This window comes from Mustela lutreola, chromosome 10 (genome assembly GCF_030435805.1).
Source record: "Mustela lutreola isolate mMusLut2 chromosome 10, mMusLut2.pri, whole genome shotgun sequence".
Lineage (NCBI taxonomy): Eukaryota > Metazoa > Chordata > Mammalia > Carnivora > Mustelidae > Mustela > Mustela lutreola.
In genome coordinates, this window is record NC_081299.1 from 7,562,126 (window position 1) to 7,579,602 (window position 17,477).

The 17,477-nt window shown below is 53.0% G+C and overlaps 1 protein-coding gene across 1 annotated transcript in view; it reads right to left on the minus strand.

Annotated features, from left to right (window-relative positions):
* Positions 1-9,099, minus strand: part of CASZ1 (castor zinc finger 1) — a 146,589-nt gene extending 137,490 nt beyond the window's left edge. Inside the window, exon 1 of the mRNA XM_059138157.1 lies at positions 8,964-9,099. The gene's annotated coding sequence lies outside the window, so the exon portion shown is untranslated. The remainder of the gene's footprint in view (positions 1-8,963) is intronic.
* Between the last annotated feature and the right edge of the window lie 8,378 nt (positions 9,100-17,477).

Below are 17,477 nucleotides of genomic sequence, written 5' to 3' on the forward strand. Positions count from 1 at the left end.
GGGGGCAGGCGGAGCTGGAGACGCTGGAGCGGCCCCCGTGGGTACTCTGCCAGCAATTAGTGCCGGGGAAGGGTGCCAGCCTGGCAGAGCTGATTCCCCCACCCCGCCTTCCCATCACACACATACACACACACATACGCACGCTCACACATGCACACGCACACACGCGCTTACCCACCCCGAGACCAGCAGAGAAGCCGTGCGCCTTCCTTTCGGTAAATCTCGTCAGCGAGCACACGCAGGGCATGCAATTTGGTCATTACTGCTTTTAAACAACAGAAAAGCAGAATCCACTCGCCATTAACCCGTCCTGCTCTCCCTCCGGGTTTCACACCAGCTCAGTCACCAGCCTTCATCTCCAACTCCCACGCACCCCCTTTTGCATGCTCCCCAGAAGTTGCTTTCCAAACGAAACACAGAGTTAAAACACACACTCTCACACACACACGCGTGCGCGCACACACATACACACAACCTGCCTACTGTAAGTCAAACCTGAATTTTATCTCTTGCCTGCTCTGTCCCCAGAGAAAATCATCCAAGGTTTGGACATGACCTTGGCTAAGACCCTTCCTCAGATAACCCTAGAAATCCTATAGTATGCCTGCCAGATGAGGGGGGAGGCTGCCTTTGTCCCGGAGAGGGGAATCTACCTGAGCAGGTGTGGGTTCTTCAGGCGGGACTCTGAGTGCTGGCCCCAGTCCACTTGCGGGAGACCCTGGATCACAGTTGACGTGGCTCTACTCCCCCAGTATGGAGGTAGGCAGGGGTGTGAACGGGCTCCTCACTTCCTTACCACACCCCCCAAAAACAGTCCTGGAGAATTGGAAAGAAGCCCACCAGAGCCAGGGACCCTAGAGGGTCCTTAGCTGGGTTTATAAGACCTGTGAAACCCCTCAAACAATAAGCAGTATTTATGCTTAGGAGATCTTGTTTTATGAAGAGGATTCTCAGAGGGGGCACATGAACTCAAAAGAGGAAAAAGCAGAGACACCCTCCCAGACCACTAGCACGGTGGGCTCAGCAGTGTTGCATGCCCCCACTGTCCCTCTCCAGTGGCCCTGACCAGCTGCCTCTCTGGCCCCCGGGGGCTTCCTCCTCGCCTGGCCGGGAAGCCGGTCATCAGGAGCGCTGGCCCCGGGAGCTATGCCAAGCCCCTGTGCCAAGGCCCACTCACCCTCCTGCCAGTGTGCCAGGACAGCCGCAGGCCTGACAGAAGACAGGCACGGCAGAGCCCACCAGCGGGGAGGAGAGAGGAAGCCAGCGGCTGTCTTGGAAAACCTCGAAGATCCTCTAAGCCACCTAGTGTCCAGAGCTGAGCTCTGGCCGCGGCTCTGTCCCTCCTGCTTAGCAGGGCGGACAATGCAGGGGAGCCCAAGGGAGCAGGACAAGCCATCCTGCCTCCTCTTCCAGGGACCTGAGGCCAGGGCGCCAGGGGCTGAGCCTGCGGGGGAGACAGGGTCCGGGAAAGAGGAACGGCCCCGTGGCCCTGCTCCCCACCCCAACCCAAGGAGGGGCAGACCCAGTGCCGATGATAGCCTCAGCCCTGCTCCTCGCCTCAGCGAGTCACCCTCTCCTGGAGATCCCCAGTGTCCTCTCAGACAACCGGCTGGCGGGGCTCCTCTGGGTTCCCCCCACCCCAGCCTCCAGGCCTCCCACAGAAACTCCCAAACGCTGGGCCCACCACTCCCCCAGGACTGCTTGCCCCCCCTCCTCTGCTCTCTCTTTTCTGTGTCCTCAAGACTCCTCTCACCTTGAGAAGTGTTAGGATTACCCAGCATTTACACTGCACGCTCTTCTTTATTCCTTAAGGCTTATTAAGAATGATAATGAGTTCCAAAGGAGCCACACGTCTCTCTCTCTCTCTCTCTCTCTCTCTCCCTCTCTCTTCTCTATCCCCCCCCCCTTTGCTCTCTTTCTCTACGTGTCTTTTCCACCAAAGACACACAGGACAAATCCAGACCAAAAGGAAAAAAAATTCCGACAATATGGACCAAGGGCACTTGAGGATTGATATTCCATAAATCCCTTTCTCTTCTTCCCTCTCCCTAGTTGTTCTCAATTATTGAGATTAAACACACACATACACACACACACACACACACACACACACACACAACCCTCCCCCTTCCACTCCTCACCCTCCAGGCCACCCCTCACTCTGCTGGACTTTGAGCAGGGGGAACTGGAGAAGGGCCCGGCTTGCCTGCACAACCTCGTTAACGTCCGGCTCTTAAACGGTTGATTAATTTCTGCACAATTTATGACAGGCTTCAGCTCCCCCCCCCGCCCCCCCCCCCGCCCCAGCCCACAGCAACTTAACTTGGTGAACTTGACTGCGGCGGGATTGGGGGACAGAGCTGGGATGCCCCCCCCACCCCCGCCAGTGGCTTCCTGCAGCCGGAACCACAGGCAGCCCAGTGCCAGACAGAAGACACACAGAATGCCAAAGGCCAGACCTGCACAAGGAACGGCATGGCACCCACGGGGTAGGGGTGGGGGAGCGGTCCCCGGGCACCCAGAAGCCACGGCTAACTTCTGGCCCTGTGCGACTTTCTAATTTCAAAACAGGGAAGCCGTTAGAATATGGGACAACAAGGAAAGGAACCGGAGAGGCTGAAAATGATGTCCAAGTTCGCGCCCACCGAGCCACACCACGCATCCCAGCAGAGGGACCGGCCTTATCGGTCTGCCGGGCTGCCCTTCAGAGAAGGGGAAGAACAGATCCTAATGAAATTACAGTTTTTAAAATGTCTATAAATTAAATCTCTCCCCCCACCCGGATCGCACTCTCTCTCTCTCTCTCTGCATCTCCCGGTGAGCTCCCTCCTTTACAAGGCTTGTTTGCCTCTCTTCGGTTCCCTCTGCTCTTGTCTGCTTTTCTGATATAGACATCAAGAGGTTACGGGCTCAATTACAGCTCCGTTTGAGTCTCAGCACCAGACTCGCCTGGCCTTCTCTTCTGCTCTTCAGAAACCAGATACCAAAGAAATCTCTCTTCTGCTTTATATTTTTATTTTTAATGCCAAAAGCCTCAAGATTCATTCAGTTGAGTCATGGCCTTTTTTAACTTACTTCAAATGGTGGTGGGGGGGTATCCTTTTTAATTGTGTCCGAGTATAAATATCATGAAAATGCTTTTCTCTGTATCTCGTTCCCCTTTCTTAAGGACACACACAAAACCTTAGTGATACGTGGAATTTCAAAAGGGGGTAGGGGGACACAGTACAAGTATGCTTAATTAATGCACGTCTGTGCGGGGGGGGCAGGAAAGAGAGCTGCTGGAGAGTATCAGTTGGACATCTAGTGTATTTCTAAAGTTAAGGAGTGACATCATAAGACTTCTTATTAGCAAAAAAGCCTATTTGAAAAGGATGGAACATACATGGTGATTTTTTTTTTTTAAAGGAAAACATTTCTTCTGCCTTCCATAACACTGTCTCTTGATAACAGGAGATAGGCCGTCTATATGTTACATCCTCAAAAAGCCACCCCCTCCCCCAAAAGTGAAAAAAAATCCAAGTCACAGTCAATCATCATCGTGGATTCCTGAGAAGGAGAAAGGAGTGTCGAATTATGGGTCTAAGGGGAAAAAACAAAAAACCCCTCCACTATAATTCTGGAAATATGAACCAGAGGGGATTCCAAAAAGTACTTTTCCAGGAAAAAACACTTGAGACAAAGGCTGGAGAAAGCTGAAGCTCAAGGTGAATCAAAAAAGGAAAACTTTGTCTTTCCAATTAACTAGACTGGGAAAAAGAAAGGGGGGGCACACATTAATACCAACTCATTAATTCTTTCCTGTAAACAATTTAATTAAATTCTGCTAAATACAGGAGAAATACTCATTTTGGAGGGCTCCCCCCCCCCCCACCTCAAAAGCAAATTCCTGCAGGTTACTCCCCACCATGCCAACACTTCCCCTGCTGTACAACCTTCAAATGGATTTCCAGCCCAGGCGTGGACTCTACACGGCTCGCGGCTCTGCCAGAATGACAGCCTCGTATGTCTGAAAGCTGACACTTCAGCTTTTAAAAGAAATGGGGGAAAATAAGCTGTTGACTTCTTGGTTAAAGTATTTTCTTGTTCTAACTCATGTTCTTATGTCACTGGGCTAAAAAAAAAAAGAGAGAGAGAGAGAGAGAGAAGAGAGAGATATGACTTTCCTTGAATGATCTGTTTAACCTAAGCCAGAGGAAAAAAAAGAAAGTCATTAATTACTTATGTGAGCTATTGCTTCAGAAAGACAATAAACCTGCCCGGTCGCCATGGATATGACATATTTGCTCTGAAAACAACACAATAATTAGCAAAGGGGAAAGATACAAGGAGAATATGCAAACTCCTGAGTTTAAAGCCACAGTGCTCTTTTCTCCCGTAAGCCTGTTCTGTTTGCAATCCAAATCAAACAAATTTTTAAAATATAGCGAAGGGGGAAAGAGCAGCAACGGCTCCTCTCTCCTCTGAGCTGAGAAGCAACAACCACGCCACCCCCTTCTAAAATAAAATAATGTAAAAGAGAACCAGGATGGCATGGGGGGGGGGTGTGTGTGTCAAGTATTGACTCTGTTTTATTTCCTATAGCAGGGGTGGAGTCTGAGGTTTGTTTTTGCTTCTTTCTTCTTCTTTTTTTTTTTTAAGTGTGCTCTTATTCAGCTTTGGACCTTCTGGCCAGATATAAATTTATTTATGAAAGCCAAATGCCCTGTGTGTGCCTCACCCCTCCCCAAACTAAATGGAAATGCGAAGGGGTGGAGGTGGGGGGGACTGTTCTTGAAAAAGCAAAACAGTATACTCAGAAAGCATCAGCTCCAGAGAGGGACATCCACTCCCCCCACCTCCAAGAAAATGGAACCCGGGCCTTATTTTAAAATTAAAAATGCATTAAATGGTTTTACCTACAACTTAGTCCCAGAGGATCATTGGGAAATGCAATCGCTTTGTATCATATCTGTCAGCGTGATAAATACTGAGTTCAGAGTAGGTTTGCAATTTTTCAGAGTGTCACAGACCAAGATAATTTTTTTTTTCCTGCCTTACTTTCTTAATTCACTGCACCCACCCTCTCAAAGTCAGGAGTCGACCAAAAAATACCTGAGAAGAACACAGGAGAAGAAAAGGAGAAAAAGTTGATATGCTTTTATACACAGGACAGAGGTTACTGATCTTCCTCCTACCCCAAAAGTGGGGAAATCAGGACTGTCAAATATTTGGATATTTTTAAAAATTTTTAAAGTACTCCATTAAGTTTGAGTAGAAACTTTCCCCCTCTTCCCAGAGGCTAATTTTCCAAAAACAGATGGTCAGGATCTAAAAGAGAAGCAAATATACCTCAACCCCCACAGGCAGAGAAATCTAACTTTGAACTTCCTTTTAAATTAAAAAAAAAAGGGGGGGGAGCAGATAAACTATTAATAAGTATGAAAAATTAGCTGAGCTACAAGTTTTGTTTTTCTTATTTAAAAAATTCTTTCAACACAAGGGGAGCAGATACAAAGGAGAGGTTCACATTCGACTGACTTCCTATTTTTTTTTTTTTAAACAATAGTTGGGTTTTTTTTTGTTGTTTTAGATTGGACTCTTTGATCTTGAAAGAATTTTGCTCTTATACGATGGGGAAGATGGGGGTGAAATGATCTGTTTTAAATGATGATGCAACTTCGGGATCAAAGCCTTCGCTCTCTTCTAGCCATAATAAGCTGTACTTGCCACAAAGCGCGAGTCTCCCGGCTCCTCTCCTTCGTAAGAAGGAAATAAAATGCACGGAGACTCAGGGAAAGACGTGAAGTCTCTGCAAGGTGCAAAGTCTAAAAAAACAAAAATCAAAAAGACAGAAAGAGAGAGAGGCACTGCCCCTTTAAACGTTTTAGTGCATATGGAGTTTGATTTCTGAAAGAGATCAGTTTAACATCTCCATAGAAACCAGCAACAGATTATCATCAACAGAATAAATAACTAGTCTAATAAATTAAACAGGAGGCATAAGATCGCTGGAAACCTGATTACTGAAGTTCAACAATATTCCCCATAAACTCTCGTTAACCGCCTCTAAGGTGGCTAACAAGATGGGGGTGGGGGGGGGCTATCTCTCCAGCTCGCGGGATCCCCGGAGAGGCGGTGGCCGCCGCACGGGGAGGGAAAAGTTCCCCATCCTGCCCTGCAGAGGGTCTGAGAGCTCGAGTGAGGGGCACACCGTACAGCCGAAGTTTGGCAAGTGGGAAAGCGGCTGGCGTCGGGGGAGGTAGCGCGAGTCGCGGGAGATCGCGCGGGACGCGACGCCCGCTCGGGACGCACCTCCTGGTCGCCACCAAAGCGCAAACCCGGAGCTTTGCACTCGGGCGCCGAACAGCCCAGCGCCCCCTCTGGGCACGTGGAGCGCAGCCCCGGCGCAGCCCCCGGGGACCAACTACCCCCCTCACCACGCCCGGCGCAGCTGCTCCTGCTCAGCCCGGACAGCTCCCTTTAGGACGGCGATGTGTGTGGGGTGTGTGTGCGTGTGTGTGTGCGCGCGCGCGTGTGTTGTGCGTGTGTGTGTGTGTGTGTGTGTGTGTGTACGCGCGCGCGCCGTGGGGTGGGCGGGGGGGGGCGCGCCAGTTTACCCGGCGATCTGTTTCCCCGTCCCCCTCGCGCGCTCTTATCGAGCGCCTGTACCAGCTCCGAGACGTCCTAAATTTACCAACTTTGCTTCACGATTACCCTTGGCCTTTTCCCCCCTCGCCGCCCCATCTCTTTGAGTGTACCGGGTGTTGGCCGGACGACCACAGGCTCTGGGGGGTCGTGCCCCAGACTCCGCTGAGACAGCGACGCATAATTCCCCCCCCCCCTGTCGCCCCTTGATCCAGCTGGGTTTGGGGGAGCTCCGGGCTTGATGGAGGGGTGTTCTCGCTGCTTCCCTGGTGGACAAATGATACGCACCCGCACACGCACCCGCACCCTCCCCAGCGGGACTGGAAGGAGGTCCTCGCCGCACCCAGGGCCCGCTTCCCAAGCTGAGGCTGGGTCCGGAAGAACTTGTGTAGAGGGAGAAGCGGCCCCCTGCCTCCCTCGGCACTCTTCTCCTCCCCCAACTTCGGACCTGGGTCGGGGACGACTTGGAAGAAGAATCTGCACCCACCCCCTAGAGAAAAATCTATTATTATTATCTTAATCTACGCCCCCGAAGTGTCCCTCCCGCCGTGATTGACGGCGCATACACCTGTTCCCCTCGCCGAGAAGCTCCCAGCGCTGGGGACAGACGTTCGCCCAAATGCTCCGCCGCAGCGACCCAGCGCCCGCTCGCCGCCCTCGCCGGTCAGCCCCCGCCCGCCGCCCCAGCGCGCCCCTGCCCGCACCTTGCCACCCCGGCAGCCGCCCCCTCCCCTCCCAGGCCCGGCTCCCCAGTCCGCCCGCTCCCGGCCGCGCTGGCTTCGGGAAGAGAGAAAGAACAGAAAGCAAAACTTCCTGGCGGCCGACGGCCATCAGCTGCACATTCTGCAAATGCCACCGAGTAAAAATAAACCGGCCGCCGCTCCGCCCGGCCGGCTCACCCCGGGCGCACGACTCGGCCCCCTGCCCCGGGAGCTCCCTGACTGTCGTCGGTCCGACCCGGTCCCCCATTCCGGCGCGCCCCCTGGAGCCCCGCTTCGCGACGCTCCTCCGCCAGCCACCACGCGCTCCTCTGCCCTGAAGGTCGACCCCAAGTGACCGAGTGGTCCGTCCAGCCCTCTTCCCTTCGGTGCCCCCCTGCTCCCCCACGAGCTGCTCTTCTCTCTGTCCTCCCCCTCGTGCCTATTTCAGCCGCGCGTCCCTGGATTCACGGATTCCTCTCCGCAACTGCTAAGCCCCGGGGTCACCCTCAGCCCACCCTGGGGCACAGCCCGCCAGACCCTCTCCCACCTCGGCTGAGGCCCCTGGGAGCGCACCGCTCTACCCGCCTGCCGGCCCGCCAGCCCAAAGTCCCACATCCCCGGGCGCAACTTCTCTCCCAGCGCACACAACAACCGCGGCAACTCCCCCGAACTTTTCCCCGGACCCAGGCGGGCTCTGGCGGACAGCCGCATGGCCGTGAGCCGGTGCCCCGGCTCCCTGTGTCCAGCACTGCCAGCCCTGCGCCCCGGGAAGCCTGGGGTGGGGGTGGGGGGAGTGAGGAGCGCCACTTGCCGCGCCCGGAGCAGCGCACTTGAGACAAACTTCCCAGGCACGAATGAAAAAGGGGGCGCCGCTCCCCCCAGCCAAGCAACCCTTCGCCTTCGTTTTCCCACCCGGAGGCACCCCTTGGCACCCCGCGCCTAAGTGAACACTGCCTACCTCTGCCGGTGGCACCTACACCCTGGTATGGGGGCACAAGAGTCGGCTGGAGGGGTTCCCCACCCACCCCTTCCCCTGGGCAAAGTCTTGCAAAGTCACCCCAGGCACCCCTCACGCCTGCCTCCTTCTCTGCCCTGACGGGCGCTCGAACCCCTGCAGCCGGGGGTGGGGGTGGGGGGGCGTAGGGGGAAGGAGTGATTACCCGGTATTGGCGAGCACCTGCCCCCCCCCCCCCCAGCCTGCAGCGCGGGGGGCGCCCCCACCCTATTCGTAAAGTCCTGCACTCGCGCCTGGCACCTCCCCCTCTTCTCCCCTACCCCGCCGCCCCCTCAGCTGGAATAAGTGACCCCCAGGAGCAGCAGCCCTCCCCTCTACCCGAGCCGCGCGCTGGGCATTCCCCTGGCCGCGGCGGGCGACGCGCCGCCCCGCGCCCGGATGCCAGCCCTCCGTGCCCCCTGCCTCCCGCACTGCCGGAGTTGGGTGGCAGCCGCCGCGCGCAGGCAGGCTGGCTGGCTGGCTCTCTCGCTCGCTCGCTCGCCCGCTCCCGGCTGCAAGCGGCAGCCCCGGGGCTGGGGGGCTGCACCGGGACAGGGGGCGAGGCGGGGAAGCACCTCGGGAGGCCCCGGGAGCTGAGGGGCGTGGGGGGGCCGCGGCGGAGAGAGCGCCGAGTCTCTTACCTGCACTTGGGGCGGCTTTGGGTGACTTTCCAAGTCCGGGGGAAAAATGTGTGTGTGTTTGGGATGGAGCGCCGCGGGCGCGCATGCGCTGCCCAAAGTTGCCGGATCCCGGATTTTTCGCTCCCAGTCTCCGCTCTCGCCCGCTGTGATTATGGAATTCTCCGCGGCCGAGCGGGCGAGTGGGTGGCATGCAAAACCCGGGCCGGATCGCTGGGCCGGGCTCCGCTCCACCCTCACACCCCCAGACCTTCCCCTCCCGGTTTCTTCCCACCCACCGCCCGGGCTGAGCGCTGCTCGTGCGCGCAGCGAGCGAGACGCGGCCTGCGGAGGAGGATCTGAGCGCAGGGCTCCCTTTTGCGGCTGGAGAAGCTCTCCGCACACCCCCCCCCCCCAAGTTGAGAGGAGCTGAGGCTGGGGGACAAGAGAGAAGGGGCAGAGTGGGTTACTTTTCACCTGTTCTGATCCCGGAGAGCCAGTCGGCTTCCCGCTTTCCCACCGAAGACCTAGCTCTTTTCTGCAAGTTAGAATGTTAGAATTGTCGAACCCAAAGGAACGTGATGTTCTCACTGTTTGGTATCTGCTTTGCACTTACTCTTTGCAAGGGAGTTTTTCATTCAGTCCATTGTGCAAGAAATAAATCCTTAAGTGAGCAAGATAGGCCGAGAAGAATGAACCTGGTTGGGGGTGGAGGGGTGTGAAGGCGAGAAGGTAATGAGCATTAAAACAAATGAATAATATTATTTCAGAAAGTGAAAGGATCCGTGAAGAGAATAAAGCCAGGCAATTGGATAACGTGTTTTTAGGAAAGCTAATTTACCCCTCCCAGGTGAAGGAAGACAGCCTCTGTGGGGAGGGGGGGCCTTCCAACCCCACTGCAGAAGCCCCTGCCTTTTCTCCCTTTGTCCCCATACCTACCTCCCAGCTGGTCTGAGGTGGCCACACCAGGCTGAGCTTGGAGATCAGCTGCAGTCTTGGCGCCATGGCTCTGGTCCTGCCTTTCTCCGCCAGGCCACCCCTATCCCAGGACTGAGCTAGTCGCTGTACCTGGTTTTCTTTCTGAACAAGGACATGATGGAAATAACATAAGAAGGGAAAGAAATGGGTAAACACTCCGGTGGTGAGAGAAGTGAAAAATTGACCACCATAGTAAATGAAATAACTAAACGATTTGTTGAATAAATGAAAATAAATTCAAAGTGTGACCCTCAGTTTGGAGAGTGCATTAAACTAAGAGGAAATGCCACAGGCTAGTAAATGGTGGTGCTGGCTGGTAGACTTTGGGACCTAATCTGCAAGGTTTCGGCAAAGCTTCTCAGGACCGAAGTTTCCAGAAGCCCTGGATGGTAATTGCCCGAGACAGAGACATCCGCTGGGATGCATTCCATGCCCTGCCTTAAACTGGAAGTTTATTGGTAAATGCATAGAGACTGGGGACTCCATAGCCCTCTGGCCTTGAAGTGGCCAGGATTTGCCCTGTTCTCTAATAAAACCTCCAGATTTGGGAGAGGAGGCCCAACCATGCCCTTATCCCATAGTTGCCAAGTGATCTCTACTTGTTTTGGACCAGCTGAGAAAAAAAAAACACACCAAAAAAACCCTCTAAAGTACAGCTTGTCTCCTTCCCACCTGGAACGGGTCTGAGAATCCCATGTTTGGGATTTGTCCACACAGGAAGGCAGATTTGAGGGTGAGACACACCTCTCAGGTTCAGAGAATTTTCTCCCCTCTTTAACCCTGTAATTAACAGGACGCAGCAACACATCAATAATTAACACTTCCCATGGACCACTGACCCATTACTCTCTACCACCACCCCATACCATCAGATCAGTCTCCTGTTTCAGGAGTTGCTGTCCTGGCCTACCACACATAAGACCCTTGTGTCTGGTGACTCAGCGGTATACCCAGCCCCAAGGATCTCAAGCCCGATCCCTCCATTCTGCAGAAGGAAAAACTGAGGCACAGTGAGGGTAATGACCTGAGTAGTGGTGAGGGAGAATTTCTAGCTTTGCATCTGAGGCTAATTCCAATCCTGGGGCTATATGGAGAAGTGGCTCACAGCTTGTACTTCGGGGTCAGACCCTAGCTACTCACCAGAGGGGTGACCTTGAGTAAGGCATATGACCCCTCTGTGCCTCAGTTGCCTCAACCGTAAAATGGGGACAATAATAGTCCTGCCGCCTGGGCTTGTTGGGAGGCTAAAATGAGTTAATGCAGGAAAAGTGCTTGAGCCAAGAGAGTGATCGATAAATGCCAGAAATTGTCATTGCTCCTTGGGACATCCGGTGCTCCCTCTACTTCTCGTTTCTTCCTGTCCTCTCTCCTTTCCTTCTTCTCCTCTGTCCTTTCCTTCCTCCAGAACGGCTGGAGGGGTCTTTTGCCGCCTGCCCTGCCGGTGAAGAGCAGGTCCTTCCCAGGGAAGACACAAAGGTCTGATGGCTAGTTTTCGCCTTCCTGCTTTCTCACTAGAAGCCTCATCGCCCTCCCAACAGCTGTGTCTCAAGCACCAAAGTTTTAAGACATTTATTCTTCCATCCATTTTTTTCTCAGCTACTTCACAATTCTCCCGTCCTCTGGGGGAGGGGGGGTCTACCTCCTCTGAAGGAACCTCATCTGGGAGGGGGAAGCTGGAAACAGTGACAAGAGTGGGAGAGGGGAGGAGGACTTTGGGGTGAGGTGAACAGGGACTCTAACTCTTCCTTTCCAGACCACCCCCCAACTCAAAAAAATCTTTGTTTTAAACAAAGCAAGGGACTAAGAGAGAACACCATACCTAAAACGTGGCCGTGGTCTCTCAAGCCTCTTGCTGTCTTGTTTCCCCCCCCACCCTCCCAACTAGCCTTGCAGAGACTAAAATCACATGCTATTTTCCTCATCTGCTTCATCTTAGCATGTCCTGAGCTTTCCATAAAATAAAATACAAACTTTTCCCCATGGTCAACAAGATCTAACACTGCCTGTCCCTGGACCTCCCCTCAGTCACATTGTCCTGACACACTAGCTTCTTGCTGTCCTGGAAAACTAAGCTTATCCCTACCCCAGGGCCTTTGCACTTGTTCCCTCTGCCTGGAAGGCCCGTTCTGCGCCTGCTTCCTTGACATCACTTAGGTCTCTGCTCACGTGTCACCTCCTCAGGGAGGCTTTCTCCCTGAAGTAGTTCTCTAGCTTTCTCTCTCGCCTTATCCTGTTGGAGTGTTTACAATAATTTTGCTTATTCATTTTGTTCTCATATTTCCTGTCCAGTTGCCCCCGCTAGAATGGGAGCTCCTGGGAGGCAGGGACTTTTTTCTGTGTCCCTTCACCTCAAACTGTGCCTGGTGCATAAAAGACCTTCACTCTCTTTGAGTCAGGCACCAGATCAAGAGGAGTCTACACGGTCCCTGTCCTCGAGGAGCCCATGCTGCAGGAAAAGAATGACCCAAGTTCCTAGGACAAAGTTTAGGGGAAGGAGGAGGAGCTGTTACAACCCAGGAATTGCCAGAAGTTGCCAGGTTGGCACGGGGGCTTTGCCGAGTTTCCCACTCCCTGACCTGAGGCCAGGGGTCAACAGTGGGGAGAGAGTAGGTTCTGTGAAACCAGACCCCAGCAGAATAGCCTCCATAGGGTCAGCAAGGGACCCTATGGAGGTCATCTATCTAGCCCTGTCTCCACTGAGAGCCTCTTCTGAGTCTCGAAGGGAAGACCCCCTCCTCTTGCCCTTACCAACTTCCTCACTGGACTGAGAGCTTCCTGAGCAGAGGATCTGGGCCTTTTTGGCAGAAGCCAGAGAGACAAGCACAGTTCCTGGCACCCAGGAGTCTCCTGATGACTGTTGCACAAAGACATTGGTCTGTCTCAGTCTGTGTAATTGGGAAAGACTTGAAAGAAGCAATCACAGCTCAGCCTCCTGGTCACAGTCATTGGGTTTCTGACCCCTCTGCAGTGACGGAAAGCAACACCCAGCCGGACGCCAATTGTTACTATTTGCCGAGTGGTTGTCGTGCACCAGGCACCAGGCTAAGCGCTTGGGTCATCTTATTAGACCCTCACAACAGCTGTAGGGAGGGGGGGGGGTTGTCTATATAATATACCCATTATACAGATGAGGAGGGCAAGGCATAGAGTAACTTTCCCAAGGCTGAACTGGGCTGTGAACCCAGAGCCAATGTTTTTCACATTTGGGCTGGGAGGTGACTTAGCCCAGAGCAACAAGCATTTTTTTTACCCTTACTCTGAGCTCATAAAGAGATGAAAGTTGAAGGTGAATGCGTTGGGAGAGGAGGAGAGAGGAAAGAGAACAGATCTGTCCTTTAACTGTAAATTGTATCTCAGTGTTGTAAAAGACGAAAAAAGGAACCAAAGAGATTCAGGACCCAGTGCTAGGTTCTGTATACAGTAAGCACTCAATAAGTGTTGACGAAGAATGGTGATTTTTCATTTAAAAAATTGCAGACTATGTGCTCGGTCTCCCTTTCCCTAAGCTGCTCCTGGTCTCGAGACTCTCCTGGGCGAGGTCTCTTTTCTGGAGTCCCTGGGCCTAGCCTGGTACTAGCCTCACAGTAGGCGCTCAATAGATGCTTAGTGACTGAATAATTCAACAAATGTCCGAGATAAGTGATTATGGTGATTACTGGGCAAGTTGTAATTAAAAATGAAAAAAAAAAAAAAAAAAAAGCTGAGTGCATTTCTTTTATTTACAAATGCCTCTCTTGGGAGTCCTGGGAAGGGAGAATGGGAGAGGGTCTTTTTCCCAAAAGCCAAGCGTGGTTCCTGAATGCCATCCAAGTCGATGAACTTGACAAATCCTTCCAACTCCCCTCCACCCCCCACCCCGGTTTCCTCATTCTTTTTGCAAAGTACACGATTATTTGCTTCTGACTATATATTTATAATACGTGTCTAGGGTAGGAAAGTCACAAAACACAGATAAACAGGAAGAAGAAAATTTACATCATCTGTAATCCCACCATCCATGAATAAGCACTGTGGATGTTTTGGTGTACTTCCTGCCAGTCTAGGTTTTTTGCTTCGTTCGCTTGCGATTTTTCGCTGCGTTTTGTTTTATAAAATCAGAATGGCGCCAAACACACCTGTCCGCGGTGGTGGCTGTGTGTCAGCCTGCCACGTGCACGGAGCGTGGACATTTGTGCAACCACCGGCTGCTCTTCCATGCCACGATTCTTGCTGGTTGGATTGTAGAGGGTGTCCTAATTTGCAGAACCAGTCCCTCACTCTGAGAAATTTTGGACATCAGACGCCCTTCTAATACTTTCCAATATTCTGAAGAACTCTAATGAATATCCTTGTCCAGAAAGAATCGTGCACCATCCTTAAAATGGAAATGTTGAGTCAAAAAGTGCATACATCTCCAAGCTTCTCATTCCTGTTGCCAGTTGCCCCTTCTGGGGAAAGGCCATGTGGATTTGCTCTCCCACTGGCCGTGTTCTCCCGGGAAGCTCTCCAACCTTTGGTATTCGCTCTCTCCTTTTATTTTTTTATTTTTTTATTTTTTTAATTTTAACCCCTGTTAATTTAATGGGTGAAAGAGTCTGTGATTCTGGTAATGAACCTTGTTAGAACCATGCTGGCCACAAGCAGGGGCTGCTTCAGGGTTTGAGCGGCCGTGTTCAGACTTGCAAGCTCAGGCAGAGATGAGCAGAAGGGCAGACTCCCGGAGCTGAGGGCAGAGTCCTTTTGTAGAACATCTACCTGAGCCCAGGCTTCTTGGCCATCCGCTCAACCGTCGGGGGCGGAGGGGTGGGGCCTGTCTCAGTCTTTCAGCCTCGGCAGAGATGAGCGCTGGCTGCCTCCCACCTCTCTGCACCCACACCTTCCAGAAACCTCTCTCTCGACAGAGGAGCCTTAGGGATTTCTGTGCCATAAATACTATCTGTTTTCCGAGCTCAGGATCCACACATTGTACCTGCTTTTGCTTTCCCTGCCTGGCCTCTCACCGAGCTCCCGTTCAAGCTTCTTCTTTCCAGTTCTAATTAAGTCACTTTTGAGGGGTTTGTGTTTACCCCTGCCTGATCACAGGAGAATGGCAGGTGACTAATTTTTTCCCTTGTAGGAAATATTTTCCGATCCCAGGGTTTCTGGTGTCTATGGCCCGTTTCCGTTTTAATATCCTCTGAACCATCTTACTTTAAAATAAAAAAAAAGACAGCTTTACGTTTCTGAAGAAAAGGGTAATTCACATTCCGTGCTAATGGTTCAGGAAACATAGAAAAATACACATAGAAATATCATGCAGAAAATTAAAAAAAGAATTCAGAAAGTCATGTATTTGGATGTGACTTGGATTAAAAAAAACAACAACAACACTAGAAGAATGAATTTAAATGAACCCCCTTCCCCCTCCCCTACCTCTTTTGGGGCCCACCCCAGCGGTGGGCCTGGGCGATTGGAGGATGTGTGTGGATAGGAGTGACTTTCATGCCCAGCAGTGAGGTTGCGTCTGATTTTATCTGCGAGGGGAAAGTGTGTGTCTGAGGGTGACCACACGTGCGGAACTCCATGTCCCTTTAAAGGAGGGTTTGGTCACAGAGGTATGGCCGGGCGCTGTTTGCACACCACAAGATCGAGCTCATGCTGTCAGCGACACCTGAACGCAGAGAGGTACAACCAGGTGAAGGGCAGGGCTGACTGCTGACATCACCTCTTACCCACAGATCCACGGGCAACACCTGACCCCTCCCACGCCTGCCGGGGAGGGGCAGGCCTGGCCCGGGGTGGGAGGGGGGACGCTGGGGAGCCAGGGAGACCCCATGATGGAGAAGCAGAAGGGCCCACCTGTGCTTGGAGCAAAAGCCACGCTCCCGCGGCCACCACGGAGCGCGTTCTTGCCACGGGCCCACGTGCGCCCCCGTCGCCCGTGCCCCTTCCTGCCCCGCCTCGCCCAGATCTGAAATCAGCGCGGTCCTCCGGGGGCGGGAGCAGAACGGACCGGCCCTGGCGGGGCTGCCTCGGCCCCCGGGGATGTGATCCCGCGTGAGGTCGGCGTGGCGGGACCACGGCCCGGGGAACCTGCTCTGAGACTCCGGAAGTAGCCATGTTTCCTCCCGTGGCACCTGCGCAGGTGCCAGCCGCCGCCCGTGGCACCGTGTCTCAGAGGGCGGGGCTGGCCGGGGAGGCAGGAAAGAGCTGTTTTGCTGAGGAGGTGCCTTCGTGTCACACGGACGTGCCAGGGAGCTGAATGTGGGTGGGGGAGGGCTGGCCCGCTGCGCCGGCCTGGCCAGGATGTGAGCGACTCCGACCTGCCTCTCCAGCCTCCCCTCTCGACATTCTGTCTGTGGCGCACTTGCACAGCCTCTGTTCCAGCCACACGGAGCTGCTGAGAGCTCCAGGCCTTTGTCCAAGCTGTTCCTCCTGCCCTGAAGGCCTTCCTTCCCTTTCTTTACTTGTCCTGCTCCCACTTGCCCATTAGGACCAAAGGAGGTATCACCTCTTCCAGGGAACCTTCCCGGATGTCCCCTTGCCCCAAATTGGCTTGGAGGCTGCAGTTTGGGCTCCCGCCGCCCTCTTGTTTCCTCTGTGCCAATACTTGTCACACTGTATTATAATTATCTTCTTGCAGCAGACTACGTATGTGATTTTTAAGTCTGTGTTTAAATAATGGGTCTATGCGAGTGTGGATTTCTGAATTGGGTAACATGGGTTCAAACTCTGCCTCTGCTACTGACTAGCCTACTACGTACTAGCCTCATGACGTTGGGCAGGTTCCTGACCTCCCTCAGCTTACAGTACTCATCTGTAAAATGGCAACACAATCAGTGTCTGCTTCACACAGCACTGTCAGAAGAATGAATGCAGGTAATTCATGCAAAGCACTTAGCCTGGATTCACACATAACAGTATTATAATAATCTAGCAAAATGCTTGGAAAATGTCTGGGGAACGAGCAGCGCCCCTGTGTTTGTTGTACACGTGTGTGTGGATGTGTGGTAGGTATATACCAGGGCATGGGGGGATGGCCAGCCTCTAGAAGGAGCAGGTCCTGTATGGATATGTGTGTCCACTCTGAAGGGTAATGGGCTGGTTATTTATGGTCATGGCTTAAGAAAAAAAAAAAGACAAACCAGTGTTCAGTAATGACAAAGTAATTACCTTTTTATTATTTTTTCAATAGGATTCAGAGGGAGCGTGGGCCTTGGCTATGACCAGAACAGCCCAGCTTTGAGAATATCCTGATGCTTTGATCTACCCCCATCCCAACTGTCCAGGCAAGGAAAAGGCTGGAGAGGGCTAAGGGATGGTCCTAAACATGCGGGGGGAGGGGGAGTCTGGGACAGATGGAGAGGGACTGCCCAGACTACAGAACAGGAGATAGAGTTCTTCCGAGTTCTGGCTGAATTGTCTGCCTTGAAGGGACCAGACTCTGATCCTAGAACATTTAATAGAGGGCATTCCAGAGGAGACAGTTGAGGCCCAGAGGGAGGAAGCCACGGGTCACCTGGGACCATGCAGCAAGTCAGTGACAGAGTAGGAGCAGAGCTCCGGTCCCCCAACCCCAGACCAATGCTCTTTACCACATGA